The sequence below is a fragment of the Chiloscyllium plagiosum genome, unplaced genomic scaffold (genome assembly GCF_037043375.1).
Source record: "Chiloscyllium plagiosum isolate Xiang-an unplaced genomic scaffold, Cpla_swu_hap1 HiC_scaffold_45, whole genome shotgun sequence".
In the NCBI taxonomy this organism is placed as follows: domain Eukaryota; kingdom Metazoa; phylum Chordata; class Chondrichthyes; order Orectolobiformes; family Hemiscylliidae; genus Chiloscyllium; species Chiloscyllium plagiosum.
The window spans coordinates 70,607,490-70,626,367 of NW_028270183.1; positions in this window are offsets into that span (position 1 = coordinate 70,607,490).

Sequence of the window (18,878 nt, forward strand, 5' to 3'; positions counted from 1 at the left end):
GACACAGGAACAGGAGGCAGTCACTCACCTGCTCGAGACTGGGACACAGGAACAGGAGGGTGTCATTCAACTGCTCGAGACTGGGTCACAGGAACAGGAGGCAGTCATTCAACTGCTCGAAACTAGGGCACAGGGAAATCTGGAGGCCAGTGAGGCCCGAGGATCCTGTTACGCAGGAACAGGAGGAGGGGACTCACTCCCCACCAGCATGGGACACTGGGAGAGAAGGGGAGTTTGCCTGTTACAAACAGAAATAGATGAATAAGTTACATTCGTGGTCCACACAATCCTGCCCCACCATTCACTAAGACCATGGCTGATCTGATTGTGATTTCCTCATGCCATTTTATGGAGACTGCCGTCTCTGCAGCCTCTGCTCCATTTTTGGTCATGTTACAGACCCAGATGCTGTAACAACAGTCACCATCATTCATCCAGAGGGTCGGGTCTAATTGGATGAGTCAGGATTTGAAGGGTCCAATCACAAGAATGAAAATACAAAATAAAGGCTTTGCCAGATGTTTCGTTCTCTCACATTCGTAATCCAACTCACATAACCAGCCCATCCATTACATATTCAGGATGGAGCACTGTGTAAATCCGGTCCAGAGTGGTACACTGTGCAGCCCACACCAATGTTTGATCTACAATCCTGGGCTAAATGTCCAGCGTAGGGAGCTTTGCAGACCGCACTGGTTCATTCATATATAACCCCAGGCTTTTGCATTGTTCGGTAACACTGTGTTAGATCACTGCCCAGTGTGGGGAAACTAGCAGCCGATGCTGGCAGTGACAGGATGTGCAGCTCCTATCCATTTACAGCTCTATGTCTCCACTGTGCCTTGACAAGGGGCTCTGTGGGTGTGGAAATCATTGCAAAGGAGAGATGTAAATGGAAACAGTTTAAATACCAATGGTTCCGATTCAGGCGCATACCACTCCAGTATTTAAAGATGAAATAACTGAGATAATGTCCAGTGAGGTTTTGTGGATGGTGAAAAGAAGTAAGAGGGAGGTGGTAATGTTACAGTGGTTGCCTATAAGCCTCCAAATAATCAATGCGAATTGGAGGAACAAATATGCAGGGAGACTGGGGAGACTTGCAGGAACAATAGGATTGTCATAATAGGTGATTTTAATTACACTAACATGGACTGGAAGGTCCAGAGTGTTAAGGACTTAGATGGAATGAAATTTGTTAAGTGTGTTCAGGAAAGTTTCCATAAGCAGCATATGGAGGGTCCTACTCGGGAAGGGACAAACTCGACCTACTGTTGGGGCATAGGGCAGGATAGGCGACAGAGGTAATGTGGGGGAGCAGTTTGCAGCTGTATTAATTTTAAAATAGTTATGGGAGTGACAAAATTGGTCCACAGATTCAAGTTCTAAATTGGGGCGAGGCCAATTTGTTGGAATTAGACATGGACTTGCAAAGATTGATTGGAGTAGCTTGTTTCCAGGCAAAAAGATCTCTGGTAAGTGGGAGTTCTTTAAAATTCAAGGTCTATATGTGCCTGTGAAGGTGAAGGGAAAGTGAGGCAGGAAGAGAGAACCCTGTATTACAAGAGATAATTAGGCTCTGACCAGCAAAAAAGGAGGCGTGGCTCAGGTTCAGGCAGCTGGAATCAATGGAATCTCTGGAGAGACACAAGGGATACAGAAGTTTACTGAAGAAGGAAATCAGGAGGGCGAAAAGGGGGTATGATATAGCCTTGGCTGAGAAAATTACAGTGGATCCAAAGATGTGCTTTCAGTATAGTAAAGAAAAAGAACGACTAGAGAGAAAGTAGGACGCCTTAAAATCCAAAGTGGGCATTCATGTGTAAAACCACAAGAGATGGGCGAGGTCCTCAAATTCCCCTCTGTATTTACCATGAAGAAAGACATGAAGATCTGTGACCTTTTGGAGGGGTTAGTTGTCATATCATGGTACCGTTCATATCAGAGTGGAGGTGCCGTAGGGCATAGTAGAATGCATAAAGTCAGATAAATCTCTTGGTCCTGACCAGATATATCCAAGAGCACTGCAAGAGACGAGTGAAGACAGGTCAGGGGCCAAGGTCCCGGAAGACTGGGCGGTAACAAATGTGCCCTTATTCAAGAAGGGCTGCAAAGAAAAACCTGGGAAATATAGACCAGAAAGCTTCACATCTGTTTTCGGTAAACCACTTGAGAAGATTCTGAGAGATAAGATATGCATGCATTTGGAAAGACAGAGTTTGACTTGAACAGTCAGCATAGCTATATGCATGGCAGATCATGCCTTACAAATTTTGTTCGAATTTTTTGAGGAAGTGACCAGGAAGGTTGACGAGGGCAGGGTGGTGAACATATTCTATATGGATTTCAGTGAAGTCTTTGATAAGGTTCCACATGTAGGCTGCTCGAGCAGGTTAGATCGCATGGACTCCAAGATAATCTGGTAAATTGGCGACACAATTGGCTTAGCGTTAGGAAGCAAATGGCTATGGTGGAGGGATGCTTGTCGGACTGGAGGCCTGTGACTAGTGGAGTGCCTCAGTGATCGGTCCTGGGCCCATTGCTGTTTGTTATCTATATCAAAATTTGGACCAGAGTGCACAACGCAAGGTTAATAAGTTTGCAGATGACACTAAAAAAGTAGGCATCCAGTGAGGAACATTATCAGAAATTGCAGCAGTACCTTGATCGGCAGGGGAAGTGGGCTGAGAAATAGCATGTGGAGTTTAATATAGATAAGTGTGACGTCTTGCATTTTGGAAAGTCAAATCCAGGTAGGAGTTTAGTGATGAATGATAGTGCCTTAAGTAGTGCAGTGGAACAAAAGGGCGTTGGAGATCAGGTGCACGGTTGTCTGAAATTTGAGTCACAGATACACAGGACAGTGAAGAAGGCTGTTGGCACACTGGCCCTCATCAGCGCATTGAGTATAGAAGTTGGGACATTGTGTTGCAGTTGCACAGGGTGTTGGTAAGGCTGCAGTTGGAGCATTGGTTTCAGTTTTGTTCTCCTTACTGTAGAAAGGATATTATTGAATTAGAAAGAGTGTAGTAGGAATTTCAGAGATGTTTCCTGATCTAAAGAGTTTAAGTTATAGGGAGATTATGGACAGGTCAGAACTTATTTCTTTACAGCCTAGGAAACTGAAGGGGTTCTTATAGAAGTGTAGATCTTATCAAATTGTGAGAGACGTGCATAGGGGTGAATACTTTAAGTTTATTCGCAAGGTTGGGGAATCGAGTACTAGGGGACATCCGTTCATGCTTCGAGAAGAATAAAATAAAAATTAACTCGTAGGGGCAACTCTTTTACACAGATAATGGTACACATATGGACTGAGTTGTTACACTAACAACATTGAAAAGGCACTTGGACAAACACAGATAGGAAATGATTAGAGGATACTGAGCAAGCGCAGGGAAATTGGATGAGTGTGGATGTACATTTTGTTCAGCATGGAACATCTGGGCCGAAGGGCCTGTTTCCGTCTGTAGAACCGTATGACTGCAAATACGTGCGTTTTGTGATAGAGACAGGGAGGGGGAGACCGAGGAAAAAATGTCATGGAAAGATATGTTCACTGGTTCCAGAATGCTGAAATGAAGACATTTCGATAGTATCATGCAATACGGGTCAGTATTATGAAGAATTATGAGTGAATGGTATACTAGTGTGAGTTCAGGCGATGGAGAGTTTTGAATGAGAATTTGTCCTGCAGCTTTGCAACTGGGAGGGAGGACTACAGAGTCTTCGACACATTGAGCTGTATAAAACAGTAATTTGTCTCAAATTCATTTTCATTGACTGTGACAGAGGAATTGTCTGTACGAAGCTGAGCTAGATTCCTGGCGCTATCTTATCGAACTTACCTCATTAGCTACCTACCCACCCCATGGTGTCCCTCTTATTCAATACTAGCCCGATTCTCCCACCCATCATGACTGGAGGTACACAAGTAGCCAGGGTGCCCCTGGATATTCCGTGATCCCTGGCACTGGTGCCATCTTTAAAAGGCCAAGGGGCACACGGTTGAGCTTTCTCAGGTTGGTGCTGCCCTGCACAGATTACCCCGAGCATGGTATATAAGGGGCAATTACACCACAGCTTGTTGATAGAGCATGGCGGGCATAGTGGATGGGCTAGTACAGAGGGGGAACATTCCCTTCCCAGAGGGGGCCATACCACCAGACCTCCCGAGCATGGTCTGTGCTCACCACCCAGCTCAGTGCAGTATCTGCGGTCTGAAGGAATATCCAGCAATACAGTACACGCATCAATAACCTTCCCCATTCTGCCAGGGTAAGTGTCACCGTATTCTCTCTGTTCCCTCACAGTCACTGTATATCGGTTATAGCACCGAGCCCCAAACAAGGCTCATGCTCTAACACGCTCACTGCAGCGCCTTCTCTCTCTCTCTCGTTTGCAATATCCACCCCCCCCCCCCCGCCCCCCCTCCCCCCATTACAGTTGTAGAATATTCTGGAGAATACCACTTATTGAAAATTCCAGATGATGTTCCAAATAATTCCCAGTTTCAGGAAAATGGCAGTGCCCCAGTGCGTAACACATAAGAGGAAGGAGTAGAGATGTACGTTTTTCAAACCACACACAATTCAAACCACGCTGAGGTCATTCAGCCCTTCAAACTTGCTCTAGCATTTCATCAGGTCCGGCTGACTGATGGTTTTCTCAGCTCCATCTTACAAGAACTTTCAGTCATTCAACTCCCTGGGTTCCTGTCACTGACCAGACGACACTCAAGCACTTTTACCCCAGTTTTCTTTAGGTGTCTGTTTGTGGGCATTTCCCATGGAATGCACTCTCCTAACAATATATTCCATCAGCTATATACTTTCATGCAACGGTCAGCATGCTTTACACAGATCAAACAAAAATCTACACTTTTTTCGTTTTAGATGTCCAATCACACTTAGTAATTCTGGTTATTTCACTTGACTAACCTTAATAATATTAAATCAAAAACAGCTTCTAAGCGCGTCTTGTTATAAAATACAATTTCGAGCAGAGAACGTTTTTACCCTCAGCCGTTATCTTGACCGTTTTCTGAATTGGACCCTTTTCATTGTTGTGAAAGTTTCTCTTGCCCTTTGCCTGTGACTGTTTCTGTCCGTAACAGTTGCTCTGCCGTCCCTCAGTTGGCTGGACGGAAGGTTTGTGATGTAGAGGGAGGCCAACTGCGCAGGTTCAGTTCCTCACACTGACTGAAGTTACCATGAAGGGAATGCTCTCTCAACATCACCCCATCACCCAAAATGTGGTGACCCTCACGGTAAACCAGCATGAGTGGTCTCTCTAATGAGAGTTCTTTGGGACTCTATTCTATCAATGTTAGCATTTTAATTTAAAAATAGTAATTTTATTGAAAAAGAGATTTTTAATATTATATTAACCCAATAACAACACAACTCAAATAACTGATCAAAATTACACTCGTAAGCATGTATATACAAAACATGTACATTTAAAAACACTAAATAGACAGAGAAAAAAAACAAAAATAAACAATAAATAATGAATAAATAGTACAGCTCAGCATAACAAAGCGATAACTCGCGTTCTTCAAGAGCATTAACTGATACACGTTTTTATGTTCATAACTCTTTCTCGCTGGATATTAGATTCATTAGGCCATATCGTCATGACTATTCACAAGCCCTTATTAATGTGACAGATAAGCCTGTATCGTGGTAATCCAAAAAGGGCTGCCATGTCTTATATAAGTCTCTGTTTTTTGATGCACCATACTGGTGAGAAAGTCCAAAGGGATATTCTCCATGAAGAACTTACGACGACCCAACAGACCCGGGGTTTTCAGATATCCAACACAACAGAACATTTTTCCTAGCACAGAAAGTAAGGATATAATTTTTCCGCATGTGCATCTCTGTAAAGTATCCGGGGCAGGCCCAGGAAAAGAAAAACCGGGTCCATCTCCAATTCAGCCCCCAAGACCCACTCTATCAAAGCTAACACAGTGCTCCAATATATTTGAAGCCTGCAGCAGGACCAAAAGCAATGAGTAAGAGTGCCTGTAGTCATTCTGCATTTACGACATGCTGAAGATAATCCCACTTTGCATTTCGAGAGACAATTTGGGGTCAGATAGACCCTACGAAGAATTTTCAACTGCACGGAATGGGTCCTATTACAGATCAAAATCCTTCGAGCAGTTTCAACAATATCCTCCCATGTCTCCGAAGTGTTCTGAACCCCAACTCTCTCTTGAAGACATCACAAAGCTGCACAGTCTCGTCTGAGGGGACACTCTCCAACTAATGATGAAGGGTACTGACAGAGAGTGCATTCTGAGCACTAAGCACCCGCTTCTCTCTATCCGATCTGTAAGAGTCTGGTAAAAGTGTGTGTTTTTTTTAAAATCAAATCTCTGATCTGAAAACAAAAACAAACAGAAGAGGTCTCTACTAGGTAGTCCATACTTACGAGTTATTTGATCGAATGATGTAATTCTTCCTCCCTGAAATAAAACATTGTGGCTCAGTAGATAGCATTGCGGCCTCACAGCACCAGGATCCAAAGATGTACAGGTTAGATGAATTGGCTATTGATAAATTACCCATCGTGTTCAGGGATGTGTAGGTTGGGGCATTAGTTAGGGTAAGTATAGGATGGTCGGGGAATGGGTCTAGGTGGGTCGAAGTGGACTTGTTGGGCCCAAGGTCCTGTTTCCACACTGTAGGGATTCTATTAATTCTAAATCACTGAAGCAAGGTACACCCCTGGCTTCCCACAGTTTAAACATGGAATCCATGATCCCCAGTTGGCAACTTGGTATACCAATTATAGGGGTAAGAAACAAGGCTTTGGCTGTATTGCCCTCGATCTGACTCATTGCCATTCATACTTTAACTTCATTAATGATTATTTGGTTATGACAATACTCCATAAATGTTGTCATTTTGTCTACAAACAACAGACTAATAAGGGTTAATTTTGTCTGAGGGAGTTCAATATCTAACCATATTGACGCCGAGTCCTCAGTGGTCCACACACTAACATATGATAATAAAGAACTTAATTGACAGCTTTTAATCTGGGAGATCTACTCCCCACAATCTGTGGGGTAGTTGCAATTTGGTTAGCTTGATAAAGAGTCGCTTATGGTGCCAAATAAAAGAGCTAAACCAGCCATAAAGTCTCCTAAATATCTGTCTGGGAAACATCAAAGGAAGCATTCTCACGGGGTATCGTAAATTAGGAAGGACATTCATTTTCAGAACAGCTATCCGACCTAGCCAGGATATTGGAAGTGCCTCACATCTTTGAAGGTCTTTTTTTAATTTTGTCAAAGAAATGGACATAGTTCACGTTAAATAAATGATCAAAGACAGATGCAATGAATATACTGAAATAGGGAAAGCACCCCCGTGACCATTTAAAAGTAAACCAGGATTTCCCTTCAAAATCAGGTATTTCCCTGAGACCTCCCATAGGTATGGCCACAAACTTTGTAAAATTAATCTTAAAGCCCGAAAAGGCGATAAGCAAATTAATGCATTGCATCACGTGAGCTGCCGAAACTGTGGGATTTGACAAAAACATGAGACCCTCATCTGCATACAACATAATCTTATGTGACTTCTATCTTAATTCTGGGGCAGGTATGTTGGGGTAATATTCCCAATTGTGCAGTATGCTACCGTGTCTAAGATTGTTGCAGGGATGGGGAAGAGATCAACCCTATTGTGACATTTGTGTGGGTTAAAGAAGAAAATAAAATCCCTACTTGTGAGGTAGATCTGCCTCCAGGTATCCACCATCTCTAACCCACTAATTGCTTACATTATAATGAGGGTATTGTGGTACCTTTGGACATTCTGTCCACCGTGGGGCCATAAGACAGTCGAAATCTCCTTCTACAATAATGTGCCATGATGCAAGATAACTTACTTTGGAAAATGCATCTTTCAGGATTTTAAGACAGTGCACCAGGGGGCAATAAACATTCAAAAGACTGTATTATTTCCCATAGTTCAAGACTTTGGGAATGATCATCCTTCCGTGAGTGTCTAATACAATCTAGTAATTTAAATGGAAGATTCTTCTTCACTAGTATAGCTTCTCCCGTACTCCTAGTATTAAAAGACGAGAAATAAACCCGATCGAATCCACCCTGCTATAAGGTCAAATGTTCCTTGTCATCAAGGTGCATCTCCTGCAATAGGACGACATCCACTCTCTCTGTTTTAAGACTAGAAACTTCATTTTTCCTCTTGACTGGCAGATGGCTCCCCTTAATGTTCCAGGTACAACATTTAAGCACATCATTATCCAGAACACACTGTAGCAACATTTCAACTCGAGAGTTTCACATCGAATTACACATCGCTGATCATTAATTAAGAAAATACTCATTGGGCCTAAAACCTGCCCAAACTAAAACTACTACAACTAACAAGCTCTCAAAACTTTCCAAAGCTAAACACATAAAAATTCAAAGAACGAAATAAAATCCAAAATGCCAATGACACTCGATTGGGGAATTTACCCCCGCCGCCCACTAGGGACGCTTACATATCTCAAAACTTTATCTTCTGCCCGCTACCAATCTGGAATCCAAGGCAATTAACAACAAACATCGGGCTTGAACTGCCCTTCGGTCGGCACTTAGTCATCACAACTACCTTTGTAACTCCCTCCAGCTTGAGCTGCACCCCAGACACAAGCAAAGAAAGAGAAAAAGAGTAGTAATACTAAGGACGACGTCAAAAATGAGTACTCTACCCACTCCCGGCTATAATTTAACACTGGTTAATAGCAGAAAAATCCAACAAAAATTCTATCTAAAATGACTATCTAAATATCCAGCTTACTTTAAAATGTCCACAAAGTTTTCGCTTTCTCTGGAGAGTCAGACGAGCGTATGGATCCATTGAAAGCAATACGGAGCACCGCTGGGTACCGTAAGGAATACTGAATCCAGAGTTCCCTTATTCTTCTCTTGATATCATCAAAAGATTTTCTTTCCTGAATCACCGCCGTTGAAAAGTCCTGAAAGAAAATAATCCTGGAGCCCTCGTGAATTAAACCCATCGGTTCTGGAAGATTCCATCAGTCTTTGTTTGGCCCCATAACTATGTAATCGCGCAAGGGCAGGATGAAGGCGTTGGTCTGAGTCTCACTTCCGCACCGTAACCCGATGACCTGTCTCACTCTTCACCCGTCCCTCCTCAGTTTTGAAGTGAAGGAATCGCTGCAGCCTGTTCTTGAAAAAACTCACCGGCTGACCATATTCTGTCCGCTCCAGCAAACCGACGATGTGAATATTCTTCATCATACCCCTGTTCTCGAGGTCGTCATCTTGTTCAGTTAAGGGGCAGACCTAATTTTCAAGGCCGACGATCCTCTCCCGAGAGAAATCGATCACGGTCTCTGTCGCTGCAGTTCGGCGCTTGGCATCGTCTGTTCTGTTTCCAAGGCTGTCAAGTTACTGCTCATGTTTTTGGAGCACGGCTGAGAGCGGCTTTAGCCACTGCTGAACCCTTCTTCAATCATGGCTTCAATCATTTCACATAACTTGGTGAACTCAGTGACCAAGGCCTGGTGAGGCACTGGGTCTATGGAACGAGCAGAGTGGGTTGCAGCTGCAGCCTCAGGCAGGCTCGATGCTTCTGACGGGTGCACCGTGTGTTGGGACTTACTCGATCCTTTCCCACGTTTTGTCATTTCCACTTGACAAAACGGGATTAGTAAAGATTCTATCGCTCTTTTAGTGTTGAATTTTAAGTAAATGGCTTGGATGGGGTGGGTTAGAGAACCACTTTGCCAGTGTGTTGATGCAGAGCCCAGCATGGATCGCTGCCATCTTGTATTCCCCCTTAACATTTTATCGATATTATCATTTCATTTTGCATTATATTCCTGGAGGTTCTGAAGCCGTGTTATTTGATACCACTGTCTACATTTCCCCCCACACTGCACATTGCTGCCCATTCCTCGATAATCCTTGACTCTATTGTTGTTTATGAACCTTCCATCTGTGCCTTAAAAATATTCAATATTTCCGCCTCCAATGGTCTGTGGGGAAGAGTGTTCCAAAGACTCACAGCACGTTGAGAAAACAATTATAAACATTATGATCTGAGTGTGAGATTAGTTTTTTTGTGTCTCCTTATGTGAGAAAGGATATAATTACACTGGAAGCAGTCCAGAGATATTTCATTTCACGTATTCCTGGGGTGAAGGGCTTATATTATGAAAGCCTTAACAGGTTACTCTTGGAATGAGAATGAAACATATAAGACCTTGATAAGAGTGGATTAGGTATGTATCCACTGAGTATTTGTATTGTCCAAATTTATTGTCATTGTCATAGAACCTCTACAGTGTGGAGGCAGGACATGAAGTCTGCACTGATTCACCAAACAGCATCCCCCTTGGACGTGCCCCCCAATCTTATCCATGTAACCCTGCATTTCCCATAACTAACCCACCTAACCTACACATACCTGGGCACTATGAGCAACCACTTTAAACTGCACATCTTTGGACTGTGGCAGGAAACTGGAGCACTGAGAGGAAACCCACACAGTCACGGGGAGAATGTTCAAACTCCACATAGAGGGTCGCCCGAGGTTGGAATTGAACCCAGCTCCTTGGTGATGTGAGGAAGCAGTGCTACCCACAGATCCACCATACTCCTCCGTTAGTTCTGTAAGTAACTTGTGGCTGACTAAAGAAATCTGCCTGACTTGTTCTGATCATTGAACCTGACCCAGTCTGAGACCTTTAACATCGGCCATATCACCAACCTGATTACATTTAAAATTTGTTGTGAGCAGTGGATGAGTGGGACTAGAAAAAGAAAGAGTGACACCCCCCATCCTCAGTCACAACTGGAGTGAGAAAAAAATCACAAAGTGGGAATTCATTCAAGTGGGAATTCTCTTTCACAGAAGTATGGGATGGCTGAATCTTTATATTATATCGAGGCTGGCTTCGTCTGATTTTCCATAGACAGGTGAATCAGGGATAATGGTGCAAGGAGAGAAAAGTGCAGCTGGGACCACAATGAGATGAGCCATGACCTTATTTACTGGTTGAGTCGTGTCAAAGGGCCAAATGGCCCACTCTGTCCCTCAGCCCTATGTTTTGATGTTACATTCAGCCCTTTGGACCTGCTACACAGGGGCAGATCGAGCCACTCCGATGGTTAGGTGCAGTTTTTGAAATGTACTTGGAAAATCCAGGCTGGGTCAGGAAGTGACACTCACCCCCAATCTCTGTTTCCAGGCTTCCCCTCTCCGCAACGTCTGATCCAGATGTGGGTCATGTTACAGACCCAGATTTGCTGTAAATACAGCACCTATACCCCACCCAGCGCTAACCTAAACAAATCCTCTGCTCACCCGAATGTAGCATTACACAACACAACTTCCGGGAAAATAACCAGTTACTTTGCAAAAGCATAACATGTGAAATTAATAAATAAGAACAAGAGTAGGCTATTCGGCCCCTCAAGATTGCCATGTAATTAATTACGAACATGGCTGATCTACTCCAGGTCTAACTCCACTTTCTTGCCAACTCCTTGTATCCCTCCACACCTCTCTGGGTTAGGGAATTCCAGACATTCACTACCTTCTGAGAGAAGACATCACTTTGCATCTCAGATAGAAATCGATGTTCCATATTCGGTATCTATGTCATCGAGTTCGAGACTCTACTCAGGAATGATAACAACTTCTCAACATCTACCTTCTCCAGTCCCTTCCGTGTCTTGTATTTTTCAGCAGTATCACTCCTCATTCATTTAAACCCCAATGAATAATCGCCTCTCCACTTTACAGATTCTCAATAACACAACCCTTTCATCGGTCGAAGCCGGCTAATGAAACAACCTAGCTACTTGCTGCCACAACATGCTAACTTTATGTTTCATACCCAGGAACACTCCAATCCCTTTGTACTGTTCTTTTTCTGGAAGTCCTCTCCATTAAATAACCGCCTGCCTTTTGATTCTCAGTGTCATCCTCAACCTCGGATGTATATTGCACTCAGCTCCCTCCTTCAGGCTATCAGTATAGAGTGTAAATAACTGATGCCATCGGTCTGATAGCTGTGGTCCTCCAGCAGATATACCTTTATCATGAAGATCCATTAATCCTGACTCTCCGATTTCTATATGTTAAGCAATCATCATCCCATGTTAATACATTCTCCATCATCCTACGGGCATCTGTCTTGTGTGAGAACTTTTATTTTGCAATACCTTGTGGAAAAACACTGGAAAGCCTGGTGTCTAACAGATCCCCTTTATCAAGTCCGCTTGTTACATTCTCAGGCATCTCCAGAAATACTTTGCATGATTTTACGGGCAAAATATAACTTCCCTTTCACAAAACCACTCTGAACCTGCGCGAAGCTTTTCTAAATGTCAATATGAGCCAGGTTTTCCAAATTAAGCTAGTCCCATCTGCTTTCATTTGACCAATATGCCTCGAAATGTTTCCCATCCATATGTTTGTCTAAATGAGTTTTAAATGTGTTAGCTGTACTGGCATCTGTCACTCTTCCTCTGGCAGCTCATTCCATACCCACACCACCCTCTGTGTAAAAACATTGCCCCTGCGTCCCTTGTAAATTTTCCCACTTTCAACTTAAACCTATGCCTTCTTCGGCTGAACTCCCCCATCCTGTGGAAAAGACCTTGGCTTTCACCCTATCCATACCTCTCATGATTTTAGAAACTTCCATAATGTCATCCCTCAACCTTCTACACTGCAACCAATACTAACTTCAAGAGCAAGCATTTAAAGATCAACACTGCAAATTTGAAACTATAGTAAACATGACAGGTAAACAATACTCAGTCCAAACTTCATATTGTGATTTGTTTTTCACCCAATTACTAGACTAAGACAGCATGAAACGCTTCCTAGTGCCAATAAGAAGTCAAGCACCTGATATCCTTTGTCTAAAGGGGGCGATGATCTCGACAGTGAAAACGTATTTATGGCCAGATCTTTATAATGCCACATACTCAACATTCTCCCTCTTGGCCTCCCTATGACCTTGGGTGATTGTGTCTTGTTTATCTTGCACTCAATAGAGAGTACCCCTTTCTCCATTCACACCTTAATTTAAACCCATTTTATATCATCTTCTCATTCACCACTGCTAAAAGCCGGTTTATCTTTGCCACGCCCTTTTTTCCCTGTCACCTATCTCCCACCTCTGGAAAGCTATTACAAAGCCAAGGTTCCAATCCTTTTCAGTTGTGAAGAAGTGTCACACTGGGCTTGAAATGCTAACGCTGTTTCTCTGTCTCTGCAGATACTGATAGACCTGCTGAATTTCTCCAGAAATGAATCGGCACGGAACAAATTTTCACAAAACAAATGACTATGGATACTGGTAATAAAAATACTAAAATTGCTTGACAAACTGGGAGCTTTGTCGAGGGTCACTGTACCTGAAAGATAAACACTGCATTCATTCCAGAAGATGCTGCAATTTCTTCAGCAATTTCTGTCTTTGGACAATTTCCAAAGAAGTATGTCAAAGATGCTCAAACATCCTGTCCAACATGGAGTGCCGTACACTGGGAACTGAAAAATAACGCATGGTGGCCAAGTTCCTTGACTCTGAAACTACATAAGTCTGGCATCACTGACACTGCAGAGCTCTTAATCATGGTCAGGGAGAAAAACAGAGGGAAACTCATTCACTTCAAATACAGAAGTTGACATTGTGGAAGAGAAACGATTTCGATCATTACTTTAAATGGATTGAGTTAAAGTAACAAATGAGAGGCGTGACACCAGGGAGAGGTCCTCAGCAGATTGAGAATATGAAAATGCAAGTGTTACCGCATCAGAAACCAGGTTAGGTAGAGAATACAGGACTGATGGGTGAATGGGTCTCGGTGTGAATTGGGGGACAATCAGTAGAATTGAATTGTAGATATTGCATCTCAAACTGTGTTATCATTTGATGCTGCAGCAACAGCAGAAGCAGAACTGTATTCAACGGCAATATGTAACATTTTCCTGACGATAATTCGTCAGTCTACCATTACCATTAAGCTGATCCATGGTTCAGTGATGTGTGTGGGTGAACATGCCAGGGTCGGAATCACGTGGACCTAAACCTGTTGACAACCCATTAAAGCTACCACACTCAACTGGTTAAATTCCGACCAGCAGAACTAATGTCTGATGGAGAGGGGAAATGATCCCAAGACTAACAGATCCGATCTAAGGTCTGTCCGTCCTGCCAAATCCAAACAATAATATCGATGGACTATTAAACAATTTACTGGAGGAGAGGACTCCACAAATATCCTCATCCTAAATATCGGAACAGTTCTGTACGTCAGTGAAAAATGCCAAGGATGTGGTGTCTGCACTATCCTCAGCCAGACGTGTTGAGTGGATGATCCACCTCACACTCATCATGATTCGCACAGAATCGCAGATGCCAGTCTTCAAGCAATTCGATTTGCTGTACGGGCATGAAGAAACAGCTGAACACAGTAGATACAACAAAGGCAATGGGCCCTGACCCCATTCCTGCAATAGGACTGAAGACTTGTGCTGCACAACAAGCCGTGTCCCTGGGGAAGCTGTTTCATTCCAGCTCCAACTCTGACATCTCCCTGGCAATGTAGAAAATTACTCAACTATGTCCAGTCCCTGAATAGGAGAATAATTACAACCTGACCAATTACCACACCCTCAGTCCCATCACGACAGTCAAATTGGTGGGAATACTTTTTGATGGAGCTGTCAAGTAGCACCGAAATAATCAGCTCAGTGTGGTTTCCGATAGGTCCCCATGTGGAGATGGTGCTGTAGTGAACATATCATTGGATTACGAATCCAGACCAGTATAATGCTCTGGCAGCTGGTGGAAGTTAAATATAATTAATAAAATATCGAGACCTAAAACCTGGTGTCAGTAATAGTGATCTTGTGTCCAATGTTGATTGTAAACATCAATCTCCTTCACCAATATTCTTTCAGGAAGTGAATCTCCCGTGCTTTCCTTGTCTGGCCGAAAAGTGACTCCAGACGCACAGACATGGTCTCTGAATCGGCCACGTGAGACACTCAATTATATCAAACTACTCTGAGGTCTTAAAGGATAAAACCTGACAGAACACCCGGCATCAACATCGTTATCAGAAAAGGGAATGGGAAACACAGTCCTGTTGACCCTGCATAGACATCCTTCCTAATATCTGAGAGCTTGTGACAACATTTGCAGAGCTTTCCCACAGACTGCACAGAAACATCGGGAAAGGAGGAGGTCATTCAGCACATTGAGCTTTCCCCATGCTATTTCATGGCCGAACATCTCCTCAATGCAGTTTTCCCCACACAATGTTCATATCCCAAAATATGTTTAAACATTATGAACTATAGTGCCTTCGGCCCATCAATATATAGGGAGTTCTCTGATAGTGCTTGTTTATTAAGTGCCATTTGACTGCAATGCGATTCGTCAACCGCTTTCTATAAAGTGAACTATCATCCCTGCTTCCAATCTGTCACACCCTGGCAGAGTTTTATATATCTCACTGAGATCTCCACTCATTTTCCTAAAGCCCATGGAATACAGGTCCAGTCACCCCAAACTCTGCTCCCACAACTAACTGTCATCCCAGAGATCAGTCTGGTCATCCTTCACTGCACTCCCTCGATGTCAGGTTTGCCCTTTATTAGGTAAGGACACCAAAATTGCACATAATACTACACAATGTTCGAGATGGAGCCCCAAAAAGGCCCTGTACAGTTGCAGTAAATGACCCTTACTCCTGTATTCTAAATCCCCTTGAAATGAAAGATAATAAACCATTTATCTTCCTACCTGCTTTCTGCTCCTTCAATATTGCTTTCAGTGACTGGTGTACAGGAAGATCCAGATTCTTTTCAATGTTACAGTTCCCTACTTGCTGGGTCTATGTACACTGTATACAGCGTGCCAATGCCATTCCCAGTATTGGCTTCCGTGTTCAGAAGTCACTACCCTACATGGACTCGGAAGGCTGCGCAGAAATAAACAAAAATGCAGCTTAAGTTCATTTATGTATCAACATTTTTCAACCAATCCCTTTTCAAATGGCAGGCTGCCATTCAATTGATCCCATCAATGTATACAACCTCTCATCTCTGCCATTGCTCTTTTTCTGCCAGGTATTTGCCCAGTCACTCCACTTGTCTCAGTCAACTTGGAGCCTTTTTGACATCCTCCTCATCCACTCACAAGCTGACATCGTTTAGAGCTGTCAGCAGACTTGGGAATATTGCAATTGAGCTCCACAACCAAAGATATGATGTGTATTGGGATTAACTGGATCCCAAAACCCGATCCTTGTTATATCCTCCAAGCCTTCCATTCAAAAAAACATGGTTTTGTTCATACTCACTATTTCCTGCCAGCTCTCCCATTCTAAAACCATGACCATATATTAGCCCCAGTCCCATAGGATTCGAATTTGCACAATAGGCTTGGGGCTTTATCAAACATATTTCTGATAATCCAATCGTATTGCGTTGATACCTTCTCCATAATTTTGCTAAAAGCCATTTTCTCAAACATGATTCCTATTTTATAAACCTCTGTTGACTTTGTCTATGCCCATTAATTTCAGTCCAATATTTTTTCTAAAACGTTTTAGTTACTAATGTCAATCTATTCCCTTTTTCTCACCAGACTAAAGTTCCCTAGTATTGCGAGGACATTTTATTTTTGTGTTTTTTTCTTCTTCTGTGAAGGCATAACCGAAGTATTTGCTCCATTGATCTGCTATTTCCCTGTCCTCAATTATTTTGTATTAGACTGTAAGAAAGCTGCACCTTTTTCTCTTAATTTTGCCATTAACTTATTTTCAGAAGATATTACAAGTTCACTCATATGCACTTTGATAAGATATTCTTCAGAAACCCATCAATTCCTATCATAAGCTACTGAATGATTGACCTTCCACAGCCATACAATCACACAAGCACAGACTCTGTACTATCAGAAATACAGCGCGGTCTACATTAGCCCCACTTTCCAACACAAAACCTGTCGCTGCGAATCTTATGGCATTTCAAGTGCACAACCATGTATTTTCTCATGGTTTTGAGGTTACCATGACAATTCCCCTCTCACAAAGTGCATCCCAGACCCCAACACACTTTGGTTGAAAAACATTCCTCAAATTCTCACTAAGCCTCAAACCCTTCACTTTAAAGGTGTGTCCTTTTGATTAAAAGGACCAGCGGCTGTCTATCCACCCCATCCATATCCCTCGTAATCTTATCCTCCTGATTCACGTCCCCCTTAGCCTTCTCTGCTCCAAAGTAAACAACCCGAGCTTATCCAGGCTCTCTCCATCGCTGATATGCTCCATCCCAGGCAATATCCCAGGGAACATCTCCTCTGCACCCCCTCTAGTACAATCACATCCTTCCTGTAATGTAGCTCCCAGAATGACACACAGTATTCCATCTTGGCTAACGAAAGTTCCGCATAGTTCTTATAATCTATGCTTCGATGTGTGAAGGCTATGTTTACGCTCCCGTACGCTTTCTCAAATTGTGTGTTACCCTGTCCAGCCACATTTAGGGATGTGTGGAGAAGCACTCTCTCAGCTTCCTAGTGTGCTGCCATTCATTGAGTCCTCCCCTGCCTGATTCCTTCTTCCAAAGTGCATGACCTCATATTTATCAGGGTTACATTCCATCTGCCATTGCTCTGCCCATCTGACCATTCCATCTGTATCTTCCTGTAACATAGGGCCTTCCTCCTCACTGTCATCTACCCGGCCAAGCTTTGTATCAAACACAAACTTACCTATGACACTCCCCACGCCTCGTCCATATTCACAGCTGCATCCTTTATGATAAGGTTTAAAATCAGGAAACATCAGCTTATAGTCAACAGGTTTATTCGGAGGCACGAGATTTCGAAGCGCTGCTTCTTCATCAGGTGATTGTGAGCGTTGATGAAGCACTTCGAAAGCTAGTGCCACCAAATACACCTTTTGGCCTATAACCTGGTTTATGCAATTTTTAGCTTTGTCCACCCCAGTCCAACACCAACACTTCCGAATCCCAAATATTAAGTGACACAGCACTGATCCCTGTGGTACACCATTGGACACTAGCCTCCAATCCCACAAACGGCCTTCTACCACCACCCTCTGTCTCCTACCACTCAAGTTGATTTGGTTGCACCTTGGCAAGTCACTGATGAGTCCTACCTGTTACCTGGTTATTCTGTTCTGCTGGACACCCTTGGAGAATATCTGGAGATTCTCATTAACCTTGCCTGCCAGTAGGTTTCCATGGCCCTGTATTAGTCAGTCCCCTGCAAGTGATGAATTTCCTCCTTATTGTAGCCTTAACTGGCCTGTCCCCGATCCTGCCATTATAATGCCTTGACTGTGGAGTAGACAGCGAGGGAAGCGTCCTGTTAATTTCCAACTTGTCAGATGTTTTGTGAATTTTCTAAATTTCACTTTGACCCACCTCTCATTCTTTGAAACTCTCGAGAACACAGGCCGAGTTTCCTCATCAGGCAATTTCACCATCTGAGGGATTAATCTGGAGAATGCACTTCCTCTCAGGTCATTATATTCTTTCTGAGATTCGGTCACCAAAACTGTACAGAATACTCCAGGTACAGTCCCATCAACACGCAGTGAAACTGCTTCAACAAGTCTTCACATCAATGTTCTGACTCCCCTAAATGAAGGCGAACCAAACTTTACCTTTCCACTTACATATGTTCCTCCAAATACCCTTCACATTCATTGCATTTACGAACTCACTGAAATCCGAAAATACAATATATGCCACTTCTACTCTTTCTCCGTTATCTATGCTTTAAGAAACATCTTCAAACAATTCCAGAGTTTATCAAGT